The sequence below is a fragment of the Panthera leo genome, chromosome A1, assembly GCF_018350215.1.
Source record: "Panthera leo isolate Ple1 chromosome A1, P.leo_Ple1_pat1.1, whole genome shotgun sequence".
NCBI classification, from domain to species: Eukaryota; Metazoa; Chordata; class Mammalia; order Carnivora; family Felidae; genus Panthera; species Panthera leo.
In genome coordinates this window covers 33,130,449-33,144,947 of record NC_056679.1, presented here as the reverse complement: position 1 = coordinate 33,144,947, position 14,499 = coordinate 33,130,449, and the positions used below count along the sequence as shown (strand labels likewise).

At 33.6% G+C, this 14,499-nt stretch overlaps 1 long non-coding RNA gene across 1 annotated transcript in view; it reads right to left on the bottom strand.

Moving 5' to 3' along the window:
* The window catches only part of LOC122199072, a 67,425-nt gene extending 55,578 nt beyond the window's left edge, over positions 1-11,847 (bottom strand). The window contains exons 1-2 of the long non-coding RNA XR_006193340.1: positions 11,492-11,847; positions 11,147-11,230 (exon numbers count right to left, since the gene is read on the bottom strand). This is a non-coding gene — a long non-coding RNA (uncharacterized LOC122199072). The remainder of the gene's footprint in view (positions 1-11,146; positions 11,231-11,491) is intronic.
* Positions 11,848-14,499: the final 2,652 nt, after the last annotated feature.

The following is a 14,499-nucleotide window of genomic DNA, read 5'->3' as shown; positions in this document are numbered from 1 at the left end:
GAAGTTTACCATGTCATTCTGGTAATATGGATCTTTTTTCACTCAGCAGACACTCACAGTCTGGATTTCTTCTCATTTTTCTTTATCAAAGATTCCAGAAATGCCTTTGTTGCATTGACACCTTGCCTTTTGGGCTCTTAAGGAAGCTTAGTTATAAGTCAAACCTATTGTAATGCCCACCCTTCTCATATGTCTAGAGACTGGGGGAGGGTGGAAAGAGAATGGTCTCTCTCTTACTTCTAATTCTCTTTTTGCCAAAAATGTTTATTTTCCTCTCATATCTTGGAATTCTTTTCTTCCTCCCTTGTGGCACAAAGACAATAAAAGCATGTCACAGGATGCTGTTTTAGTAACCACGTTTTTTCTTTTTTGTGTAAAATTTTATGACAAGTTGACAAAAATCATTCTTTCTAACAACCATGTTTACAACACTGATTCTCATTAATAGGTCTTACAAAGATGATTAAAAGCAGAAGAAATTTCATCTCAGTGGGGAGACTAGATTGCAAGAAGGAATAAGCAAATAAAATGACAAATATAAAGTGTGAATGGTGACTGACTGCAAAAAAAAAAAAAAAAGATTTTTTTTGAGTTTCAAAAGTTTTCAAACCAAAATGCCAAATGAATTAATACACAGGAGGGAGGTGCTGAGAAACAATTTGTTAAAACCTTTGTATTACTTGGAATGAGAAGACAGAGTGATTAACTTAAATACTAAAAACACAGATAGGCATTTAAAAATTTCTACAGTAAATATATTTTTAAATGGGATTATAGTGTTCAAGTTTCAGGCAACTTTGAATGACTTGTAGATGCAAAAAATTAAAAAAAAAAAAGAAAGAAAATGGGAAAAACATACATGGAAAGCCAGAAGCATGGGGGAACCACAAATTAGATGGTGGCCAAATAAGAAGACAAATTCGGAGAAAGAAATATAAACACATTTGTGTAAATACAAACAGATAGGTCAAGGAACAAAGTATAACACAAATTAGAAAATATTACAAACTGAAAATCGGTAACTTGTGGATCAATACATGTCATAAATGTAATTCATTTTGTTAACAAAAGAAAAAAGAAAAGAACACATGATCATCTCAATAGATGCAGAATATACATTTGAAAAAAGTCAACACATACATGACAAAAACAATCTCATTAAAGTAGGAATAGTTTTTTTGCTTATTCTTATAATATATCAATGAAGGTCTACAGTACTCCTAACATTTAATAAAATATTGAGTTACCTTTCCCTGATTCAGAAATGAAGGATGCATCATATCATCACTTCAATTCAACACTGCCCTTGAGATTCTAGCGAGCATATTAAGTTAATAAAGACCAATAAGAGATATTAAAAACCCTAAAATCAATATAATTATCATTCAAGGATAATTTGCTATTTTATTAAAATTAACTAAAATTACCTAAGTACATGGAGAACTATACCATACCCTGGCTATAGAATCTCATATCATAAACATATCAGTTCTCTTTTTTTTTAAACATTTTTTAAAAATGTTTTTATTTATTTTTGAGAGAGAGAGAGGCAGAGCATGAGCAGGGGAGGGGCAGGGAGAGAGGGAGACACAGAATCTGAGACTGGGGGCTTGAACTCACAGGGTGTGAGATCATGACCTGAGCTGAAGTCGGACGCTTAACCGACTGAGCCACCCAGGTGCCCCAACATATCAGTTCTCTTAACACTCATCAAGAGGTTCTAAAAATCTAATGAAAATAGAACAGGTTTATGAGAATTCTTAAAAGCTGATTCTCAATATCTATGGCAACACAATGGCCTGGAGTAATCAAGATATTTAAAAAGACCATGAACAAGATGAAGTAAGCATGTTTACCAGATATCAAACGTTATCATAAAGCTATATTAAATAAGACAATATTTTATGTGTGTAGGGATGAATGAATTAATGAATGCATCAAAAGCAGACCAATATAATTAAAGTCCTGATTTATAACAAAGCAGAAGATCAGAGTGAAAAATACTTGCGATAAGTTTCACCACACTTAAATTAGGTATATCTGGCTTTATAAAATAGAAGACATTTCACTACCAATTAATAATAAGAGATAAAGAACTCCTAAACCACTGAAGAAAAAAACTCAAGCTTCTTAATATGAAAATGGGCAGATATTTTGAAAGGGATATCTAGAAGAAGAAACCTATATGTCCTATAAGCCTGAAACTACTTGACATTACTTATCAAGGAACTGCAAAGTAAACCCCATTAGATATACACCTTGGCAAACATTTTAGAAATTTAATAACTTTAAGTATCGGTGACAATGTGGAAAAATTGAATACCTGCTGTAGAAAATGATGAATTTTCATAAATCCACTTTGGGAACCACTCCTTCATTTCTAGTAATTTTAAAATTAAGTACTTTATAACTTAGTAATTCCATAGGTAAATTTATTTTAGAGACTGACTTCTACACATGCACCAGAAAAAAAAATATAGACAAAGTAGTAACCAAAACACCCATCAGTAGCAGTATAGAAAACAGATTGCAATGCAGTCATATATAGGATATCATATAGAATGAATTATTGCTTCGTGGGACAATACTGAAAAATCTCAGGAACATACTATTAATTAAAAAGAAAGTCTCAGAGTGGATGTATACTCTATCAAAATTTCAAAAGCATGCAGATTTAAATATTCTCTTGTGAAGGATATAAATATATGTTCCAAAATCATAGAGAGGAAGAATACAATGGCCAACACAGAAGAATGGTTTGCGTTGAGAAGGCAGAGAATGGAATGGAATCTAGTACAGTATACAGGCTCTCTATATATGATTAAAATATATTTTTCCTTTAGCTAGGTCATAAATATACTACTCTATTTTGCATTGCTTTCATCCTAGTATCTGAATTAATATTAACATACAAATGCATATCAATACAATATGAAGCATTGGATATATAATTATTAAGTATTCAATATTTAATAAAAATATTATTAAACAATTAGCTTTTTGGGGTACCTGGGTGGTTCTGTTGGTTCATCAACTGACTGTAGATTTCAGCTTAGGTCATGATCTCACAGTTTATGAGTCTGAGCCCCACGATGGGCTCTGTGCTAACAGCGAGGAGCCTGCTTGGGATTCTCTCTCTCTCTCCCCTCTCTCTACCCCTACCCAGCTCTCCCTCTGTCGTTCTCTCTCAAAATAAATAAATAAACATTTTAAAAAATAAAATACAAAATAAAACAATAAAAACAATGAGATCTTCTAAATTAGTCAAAAAATTTGGCAGTGATAATCCAGGTTAAAAAAAAATAGCCTGATTAAATTTAATGGCAAGATGCAATATTTCATTTTGGTTAGATTGGTTAAAGTGAAGAATCTCTGAGAGGAAATAAAAAAGGATGATGAAAGATTGATACAGTGTGTCAGACAATTATGCTCTAACATCAAGTCTGGGAACTGTAACTTTGATTCTATTGGTGGTTAGATTCATTGTATATTTTGCTTTTTTAAAAATGTATTTATTTACTTTGAGAGAGAGAGACAGAGAGAGACAAAGAGAGCACATAGGGGAGGGACACAGAGGGAGAGAATCACAAGCAGGCACCACACTGTCAGTGCAGAACCTGATGTGGGGCTTGAACTCACCAACATGAGATCATGACCTGAGCCAAAATTAGGAGTTGGTTGCTGAACCGACTAAGCCACCCAGGCACCTGATTGTATATTTTTCAACTACAGGGCTAATATGACACTAATGTACAATTGCTGTTCAAAGTATCAACAGTTACCCTTAGTCTTTTCAATGTTAATGAAAATTTGTAATAGCAAAATTGCCTAGCAGTAAAAAGAGGGCTTTGTGGAATAAAGTGGAGATCAATTTCAGAAATTCTTGGATTCACTTCTCAGCAATTCTTGTAAGTCTTGCAAAATTGAATTCCCCTCCCCCATAGTTTCACAATTTCCACTGTGATTAATGTTTGTTTTAGCAAGGTCAGATGGGTAAAATGTATTGATGATGTTCAGTTACAATGTCAAGTTCCCTTGGACTATAGTTCCTGCTTGTGCTTTCTTACCAAGAGAAAATGGAGACCAGTTCCCAGAGAGCAGTGGATCATGCCCTCCCTAGGGGTACTCTCAAAGGGACTCACATGTACACAGTAAAGACTACAGTGCCTTGCCCTTAGCAAGTAGTTATTTATTATTAAGTTATATATGTTATATTATTTTCTGAACGTTCAGGGATGAAACACACTATCGGCAATTAATAAACATTATTGACTCTGTAATGAGCAGAAAACTGCAGTCATAATAAATTATCCATCTCCAGCCTCTGGAATTTGTGATCTAAGATGTAAATTATTCCAAGGACAATTTCAATGATGAGTACACTATTGGAGAAATATGTAATTTAAATGACAGATATAATTGTTTGCCCAGTTTAGAGTTCTTTTTCTGAGGTTCCTCACCTAAACTACGGGAATGATATTCCCCAATCCAAAAGAGAAATAAATTGTTGACTCCTGTATCCTTGAAGAATGAAAATGCCAGTAAAATGCTTCAGATACAAACAATAGGATAGAAAAGGAAATGCCAGCCTGCTTAAATAGTAAGTATAACAGAAGAATTCTTTAAAGAACCCTTCAGGAACACTAAAGTACAAATATCCATCTTTCAGTTCTTTAGTATTCCGGTCTTGACCAAGGACAAATAAAGACCAGAGCATATTACCACTTGCTTTGTTAAAAGCTGAATTCCTCCCTTTTCTTTTGCTTGCCATAGTGCAGTAAGTTTCCTGAATGATAAACAAGTTTTCTTTTTTCTTTTTTTTTTTTAACATGTGATCTGAATATATTTTAAGAGAAATAAAAAAGTGTACTCTTTGAAAAAAAATTCTGGTGATCAACATATTGCAGAAGTGTTGTTTGTGATACTATCTTGTTAGACATTGCAGGCATTAGAAATTAATTTTTTAAGCTTTTGCTCTCATTTAATTAATCAGAGAAAAAAAATCCTGTTTAATAATTAAACAAACTGTTTAAACATTAAACACCAAGTCTGTTTTTTTTTATTATTTTCAAATGTATAACTGATACAAAGGTTGTGTGGGGATTAGTTTCAATTCTTCCATTTAATGTCCACGTTGCCCATGCAACAAGATGTAAAAATAATTTGTCAGCATATGCCCCTGCTAATCAGTGCAGGTAAAATCAGTTGTAAATAACTCTTCATTTGTGTATATTTTGTAAAAATATTGTCTCAAAACAAATATAAGTCATTCAATCAACCACTCACACACACACACACACACACACACACACACACACACACACACACACAATAATAATAGCAGCAACAGAATCGGTGACAATAACTTTCCTAAAGGGAATGCATTGCCAAATCTTCTGGCTGCCTTCTGGTCTAGGAACCAACAGTATATTCATATTTTTATTATATTAATCAGAAGTATCAGCTTCTGGTTTTGGAAGCTACATTACTCACAACAGATCTGGCCACACCATGGCTCAACAGCACACTGGAATCCGAGCAGCCAGAAATTCTCCTTTCTCAAGAGCTCTTGAATAGAAATAATATCGTTTTAGATTTTAATTTTCTCCTTTTCAGAAATAGGACATTTTGCGTGTATTAGATTTCCTAAATAACAGTAAGTTTAAAATGTTCATGGGGCTGCATTCTATTTGTATTAATGTAGCTCCATGTGAAAGCAGGGAGAATATTTAAAAATCTTTTTGATCTCACCAAATGATAGCAGAGAGAAAATTTTCAGGCCAGTAGTAGAAAGAAATGGTTAAAATGATGTCTTTATGATATACAGTATATGTTAAGTGTCTCTGATATGTCAATTTACAACAATTTGGATAATTCAGCACTGTCTGCATGTTTTTGTTGTTGTTGTAATTTTTAAGTTTATTTATTATTTTGAGAGAGCATGAGCACAAGCAGGGGAGGGGAAGAGAGAAGGAGAGAGAGAATCCCAAGCAGGCTTTGCACCATCAGCACAAAGCCTGACGTGGGGCTCGAACCCACAAACCGTGAGATCGTGACCTGAGCCAAGATCAAGAGTTGGACACTTAACTGACTTCATCAGCCTGTGACAAGTGCCCTGTCTGCATGTTTTTTAGAGCAAGCACATATTTGAGGAGTAAGAATTTTTATCATAACCCCCACAAAATGCTATTTGCTTAGTATTCAGTATCGAAAACAGTCAATATCATAAAACTATAGACAAAAATTTTACACTTAGAGAAAAGAAAAATTAGGAAGGAATGAGAATCTGCATCTTCTCCTGTATTTAACTGATAAACTCTGATTAGAGACAATATATATTTTGTCAACTTGACTTTTCACGTGCTTGACAAATGCTTTGGAGTCTCTCAAAAAATAAAGCTCTGGAACTCTAGCAACCCATGTGATTTGTGCTTCAAACTTATGTAATTTAGATGAGGACATAGCTAAATCTTAAAATTACCTTAGTATTTTAAATGCTTTTAACTTACCTAAATCAAATGCATACTTAAAATCTAAGCATTGAAAAATAAACAAAAATATTTAAGATTTAACAATTTTTTTCTCTATACAGGATATTTTTTAATCAATTTACAACTTCTCAAAGCCATTTATCTATCATTAAAATAAAATCCTTCCTTTGATCAGTGATTCTTACCCAAAGACCATTGTAATTAATCACATAAATGCAACGAGTGGCTTACTTTAAATTCTAGAACACAAGTTATGTTCTAGAGGATGTATTTGTGTGTGCATGTGTGCCAATACCAAAGTGTTTTGACTAGAGTTATAAATATTGTGCTACCATGGAGAGCAGAGATCAGCAAACTTGTTTTGTAAAGTGCTGTACCCTAAGCCCCTTGGACATCTTTGAGCCATAACATCTTTGTTGCCACTGCCCAACTCTGCCATTTCATTATAAAGCAGCCATAGGTAGTCTCAGAAGTGTTCATTCCAGGGAGGCAATTGTTAGTAATTATCAGTAAATTATTACTAATATATTGGCAAGTATATTGGCAAATATATAATATATAGCATACATACATTAATAGAATATGATAGAACAAATAAATTTATCAGAAAATGGGGAGAAATATATGAATAGGAGCTCCACAATAATAAAAACCATGGAATATAATAGCCATGGAATATTCAACTTTACTAATGATTAGAAAAACACAAATGAAAGTAACCCTGAAGTAGTTATTTTCCAACCTCACCCCCAGCTTGTATAATATTGGAGAAAAAAGAGTAGTATCACATACTTATTATGCTATATGAATTTGGAACAACATATTTTGATGGCATTGCCAAAATAATGCAATTCTACTGAAGAGTCGCATCCTATGAAAATAGTTACTCATATACAGAAATACAGGCATAGATAGGCAACATCACAGATACACAGCAAGACAACAGAAAAAAACAAAACCTATAGTATTTTTATGTATTAGTTTCCTAAAGCTGCCATAGCAAAGTACCATGGACTGCATGGTTTAAAGCAATAGAAATACATAAGCTCACAGTTTTGAAGTCTACAAATCCCAAATTAAGGCACCAGCTGGGCTATGCTCCTTATAAAGCCTATAAAGGAATATCTTCCCTTTCCTCATCCCAGCTTCTCATGATAGCTGTTGTCCCCTGGATTTCTTGACTTGCAACACTTTAATCTCTGCCTCTGCTGTCGCATGCTGTTTCTGCGATGTGTTTCTATTCACATTATCTTTCTTCTTCTTGTAAGGACACTGATCATACCGGAATAAGAGGCCATCCTACTCCATCCATCTTAATTAATTGCATCTGCAATGACCCTATTCAAATAAATTCATATTCTGAGGTAGTGGGGTTAGCACTTCTTTATCTTTTGGGGGAACACAACTCAACTCTCATAATACCGTTATTTGTATATATTTGATGTATGTAAAAATGGAGTACTGCACAACTAATAAAGTATGAGGCGAAGCCAATATATGCTAAAATGGAATGATGTTACTAATACATTCTTTTTTTTTTAATTTTTTAAAAGTTTATTTAGAGAGAGACCAAGACAGTGCAAGTGGGGGAAGGGCACAGAGAGAGAGGGAGACAGAGAGTCCCAAGCAGGCTCTGCACCATCAGCTTGGAGCCTGATGTGGGGCTTGAACTCGCAAAACCGTGAGATCATGACCTGAGCTGAAACCAAGGGTTGGATGCATAACTGACTGAGCCACCCAAGCACACCTAATATATTCTTAATTTAGAAAGAAGTCATAGATCATTGTTAATGATACATTGTTAATGATACATTGTTAATGAAACATTGATAATGTTGGGCACCTAGGTGGCTCAGTCATTTAAGCATCAGATTCTTGATTTCAGTTTAGATCATGATCGCCATGAGATTAGCCCTATGTGGGGCTCCAAGCTGGGTGTGGAACTCTGTTTAAGATTCTCTCTTCCTCTCCCTCTGCCCCTCCCCCACTTGCATATGCACACTCTCTCTCAAAAAAAAAAAAAAAATATATATATATATATACACACACACATCATGTCTATATAAACCTATATGTATATGTGAAGAAAGATGTGATTTTTAAAATGCTGAAATATTATGCAACATGCTATATTCAGTGTTTCATTATTTGGGAATGGGAGATCAGGTGAAAGAGAACTTGTATTTTCAACTCTTCATAGATCTGTGTTATTCAGTTAAAATAAACAAGTAGGATTGGTGTCTTGATAATTCCAAACCAGAAGCAATGCAAAAAGTAAACGTAATACCTATTATCAAAACAAGACGATGTGTAGTTTAATTTCTTCCTCTCCTTCCAAAATAAAAGGGGGGGGGGAATGAAAACAAATGGCAATAAATATACTGAGTTCACTAGTAGCCAAAGGTAGATTCCATTTATGCTTATCTGATTAAGAAACACTGGGGCGCCTGGGTGGCGCAGTCGGTTAAGCGTCCGACTTCAGTCAGGTCACGATCTCGCGGTCTGTGAGTTCGAGCCCCGCATCAGGCTCTGGGCTGATGGCTCGGAGCCTGGAGCCTGTTTCTGATTCTGTGTCTCCCTCTCTCTCTGCCCCTACCCCATTCATGCTCTGTCTCTCTCTGTCCCAAAAATGAATAAAAAACGTTGAAAAAAAAAAAAAAAAGAAACACTGATGCATTTGTATAGAAAGAGTAGGAAGAAGAACTAGATTATTTTTAATATTTCAAGAGGATAGATTGTAAAAAAAAGTTTAAGATTCCCGGTAGTCATCAAAAGCCAACCAACTATTGATATCCTTCTACCTGTAATCTAATCCTTTGATTAGGAAACTGACTTAAGGAAAAACACAATGGTATGTGTAAAAATTGCATTGTCAATTCATAGCAACAAATAATTATATGAATATGTAACATAGTGAACATAGTTAATGATGGTTGAAATGTTATATTATCATTAAAAGATTTTTTCTAAATATATAATGATATAAGGAAATTTACATGATATATTATTAAATGAAAAGAATGATTTGGGAAAGTTTTATATTCAGCAACATATGCAGTACAAACATAGCACATTCAAACAATCTATCCATATCAGAAAAAAATTCAAGAACACACATAAAATATTAGCAATAATTACTGAGGAGATGGAAAATTGCTATTTTATGGTTGTTCTTTGGACAAACTGCCCTTCTATTGCTCATTTTTTAAACTATGAAATACTCATTACTTAATATAAAAAAATAAACATTACTTTTAACGAAAAGCAAACTTGGAACATTTTATCAATGGCTACCCCATACAGATTTTCGCTAGCATGAAAGCAGTAATGTCTTTCTTTACTGCCATTTTCACCACTTATAAAAATAAATCAAAGCCCTTTACATTGTTTGATGAAATGAGGATCTTTTGATTTTTTGAGTCTATAATCTGGAAGAGAGTGTTGTTCTTGTAAAAATAGACACTGCTCTAAGGGAAGGGCAGACAAAAGCAAAGCCAGGTCATTTTTTTAATATGCATCATGTTTCTGTCCTCAATTCATTTTCTCATTAGTGAATAAATACCTCTCTTTTCACATATTCTGCCAGATAACCTTTTAAGATTCATTAGCTTTTTTATTTGTGTGATGAAGTTTCTCTGTTGAATCACAAACTGCTTACTTAATAAATACTTTGCTTTCTACTAAAATTAAGAATTTTAAGAAATATTTAAGTATTATTAAAACTCTAGTACTGTCCTCTGCATATCTGTGCCTTTGGCAGTCTCTGTTGAGAATGAACTTTTTTGGCCTTATTTAATTCTTTCTGGCCTTTCTTAATTTCTTTAATTTTACATTTTACATTTCCTAAATTTTATTTAGATATAAAGTGCTTTCCAGTTCTATTTTTGGGCTTAAATATCTTCCCTAAGTAATTGAGCAAAATTCCATTCTGTTCTGAGACTCATTTATATAAGCACATTGATTAAATATGTTGATAATAGATTTTAACCCATTTCTTAATTATGAATGAAAATACTTGTATAGAAGAGTTCTATATAGTTCAAAAATTTTTTTATTAGTTTTACTATTGTTCTAATGTGATGGGAAATATAGACAGATGTGTAGAGATAAGATATATTTAAAAGTTTCCTTCCATTATTTCTTTTTTTTATCCACTTGCATCGAAGATCCAAGAATCCTTTATCAAGATTTATTTACTTGCAACTCTAGGGCCTTTTAAGAGGATAGACACTTGGAGTTACAGAGCTCATACTTTATCAGGCAGTGTATTTTCCTATGTGAGATTAAGAGTTTTGTCTAGACCAGGTTCAAGTGACTAAAGACGGTGAGTACAAGCAATTCCCCAGGGAAATTATTTCGGGAACTAGCAGCTCTCACTAGCAGGAGCCACGCTGCAAATACTGATTCTGATATTAATCTGTAGAAGAATTTATCTCGGACAAGTGAGAAAAGATCTGTGGCTCAAGTCACGGGAAAGCTGTCTAGAAAAAAAAGAAAGAAAGAAAGAAAGAAAAAAAACTTTTAATCTATTTTAGGGGCTAATCTGAAAGTTCCCAAGGGACAAACAAAATATCTTCAGAGGCTTTTCTGTCACTGGTGTCCATAAGTTTTGCAGCAGAATTACTACTTACGCTAGAGTTACACTTACTTTTTACCTGTTTTATCTTTGCAAATGTCTTTTGATTTTTCTGTAATCCTTTCTTTGAATACCTTGAGTAGTTTTCCTAGAACAATTTTACCTATAAAGAGAGTTTGATAAATGTTTTGTTTGAGACAAATTATCCTCAAAGACTGAGTCTGTCTTTGCTAATAATTTATTTAATACAGGCTCACTGTAAGAATTGTAATTTATAATAACAATATTTCATAAGCCAATAGCATACTGGATAATGTCTCTTAAGGAGACAATAAAGAAATAGCATACTTCAATGATAAAGTAATTATATAATTCTAGGCAAAAGGTAGAGAAAGAAGTCAGTTCACATTTACTTGAGGTGTACCTTTCTATGAGTTTGTTTTTGGTGGACTTGGTCCCTTCAATTAAAAGTTGGGTTATCAGCTGGGAGCTTAGGTCCCTCAGTGGTGGAGCAGATCACTGGCAGAGCACTGGTATTGGCAGGCAAGGTGGGATGCACTGAAGGTTTTTACTCCATGAACCATTACATGACTTGCAACACTGCCTACGCGGAGCAGCCTGGTCAAGGCAGAAACAGATGTTCCTTCTCTTCTTAGACTGCCATGCAGTTTAACTACCCCTGTCAACCAGGAGTAGCCTGACCACAGTGGGAGCAAGTATCTCAAAATCTTTAGAGAGGTATTTAGATCCAATAAGAGCAGCCCTGCCTAGACTGAACACTTTTGGGTTGCTGGTAAAAGCTTTTGGATTCTATACTTTAGAAGTCTACCACTGCCATTACGACGATGCCAATGACACAATGGACTTCTCTATTCCAGGTGCCAGAGTTCAGTAAGAAAGTCCTTGTATCCAATATCAATACAATTAGATCAAAACGAGTTTAACCCGCAAACAACTTTGTCCAAAACAAGCTTTCAAAACATGGATTTTAAATCACAACAAGTCAGTACACGGCAGTAAAAATATCTTCAAAAACTAAATGTTTTGGTTGTGTGTTCTTAAGAGGCCAGGACAATCACGGCTGCCAATAATTTGTTTTGTTTTTCTGTCCTCACTGCAGATTTGTCTTGCTATCTCTCTGCGATGGGTGGAAATGGATTTTCCTCAGTGTGGCACTTGAATATTTCACTAGGCCGATTGTTTGAGCCTGAAAGTGTGAAGTAACAGCCATGCAGGAGAAAGCTGTTTTTAGGGCATTAGGAGACACATTGTCAAGAGCATCCGCAGAAGCAGACTGCGTTGCAGCTGTTCTCCTACATTATATAAGAGGATACCCATATTTTAACTCTTGGCTGTCATAAGCAATTAACAAGGAATGAAGAAAATAACTTCAAATATTCATAAATAACTAGGAACTTTCACACACTTTGAAATAGGCAATTATATACTTCAAGTTTTCCTATCAAAATATTCAAAACTTTATACCATTTCAAGCAATGTTATTTAGACAATTTCTTTTTCTTTTTCCTGGTGTATTTCGATGCCTCTGTAATATACTAATGATTATTTTCTTAGGAAATATAGGTTTGCATGATTACAATATTTGGTATACCACGATATTTGGAGTATGTATTCCTCCATAGATAAGAAACAGAAATAGGAAAGTGGATGAATAAAAAAGGTATTCAACCCTGCAGAATATACTACTTATTAGCTTTTATATTAGTCATCAAATATAACCAATACTGTTAGTGCGAAGTTCTTACAAGAGTCAAGAGTTGATATTTGTAGGAAGCTGTGAAAGCTATAAAATTAGTGTTTGTTGAAAATGATAAAATAGCATTTCTGCCAATGCATTGAAACTTCAACTTGTGTGTTTAGCTAAGCAAGCCACAAGACTTTCCAAGAATACAAAGGATCAAGTGATATTCATATGTACTGAAAGAGAGAAGATGTCAACAGGATACTTTGTGGCAACTCATAAGTATCTAAAATGTTTAGAAAATTTTCCTAAAGAACTAAATGTTTTGTAACAATCAATTTCAATTTTCATTTTTATTTTCAATTTTATTACTTATTTTTATTTTGGTTTAATGGCTTACAGTACCTACAAATGAGTATTAATTATATAGTTCTTGGTATTCTAAAGATGTAAGTACAATTATAGATTTTCATCCTAGCCTTAAAAATCACAAAGAGGAAAATAATTTAATCTCTCATTTTCATAAAAACTTTATTTTGCGTGTCGTTTTTTATAGACACGACAAAATATTTTAAAACACAGAATCTCCCTTCTCCAGGTCTTTCCAGAGATCACAAACACAAGTGAAAACTTGCATAACCTCTACATACTGTAAAGTATGGTCATTTTCTAATAAAAGGAAAATTGATTTGCAAAATTTTTATTCAAGTTTAACATATTCAAGCTGCTTTAGACTAGTATGGTAATATGAATTTACATAAATTTTACAGCAAAAGAAGAAATTAGAAAAAGTAAAGACCTAAATTTTAATAGTGGAATAAATATAAGCAGATTCAGAAGAATATTTTCCATGTATAAAATAGCCTATGAATAAATACGGTGTATTAAAGAAGAAATATTAGATGGTCTGTCAATCTCAGATAAAGTAGGAAAATAACTTTTAAGGAATCAGTTAGAGCCCAGCCATGGAGGAGTCTTTCACTGGAGATAGGGGCCTGAAGTTTTAGAATGATTAACCGAATGGTTAATGTGTATAATAAATAATGGGTAGGATATTCTTTAGACATGTATTTCAATCGCCTATACCTATATGATGATAGTTAAGAAGGTTGTTAAGAAGTTAACAAAATTATTAATAATCTTAACATTTATAACCTGTGTAAGTACTCAATTTGGGATTTTTATTGCATCTTTATTAATTATTCTTAATAGCCAAAAAAAAAGTAACATTTCACTTTAAAAAATATATAAAAATTCAATTTTGGAAAAACAATTGTGAAATTTAATTTTTCTGAAAGGAAAAATGGAATCTTAATGGAATTTAAGATATATACATACATATACATACATATATATATATATATATATATATGTATATATATATATATATATATATTTCTGAAACCTCTATTTTATTTTCAAGAAGAAATGTTTATTATACTCCCAAACATAGATACAGGAGACATGGCATGCCATGCGAGGCCACTGGAAACACACCAGGGTAGCCAGCAGGTGGAATGTGGGGAGGCTTAGAGGAGACTTTCTTGGGTTTCCTTTGGAGCATGAGTAAACAGTTTAGTAGTGGCTAGTTGGAATAATTCCTTCAGTAGGCTGTGGGCTATAGAAATGGTCTCTAGCTGCCTGGCCCTGAGATGATTAAAGCAGGAGGATATTGCCTCCTGGTGCTAGGGCCAGAAAGAGAAAGGGTGGCTCTGGATTCTTAGTGTTTT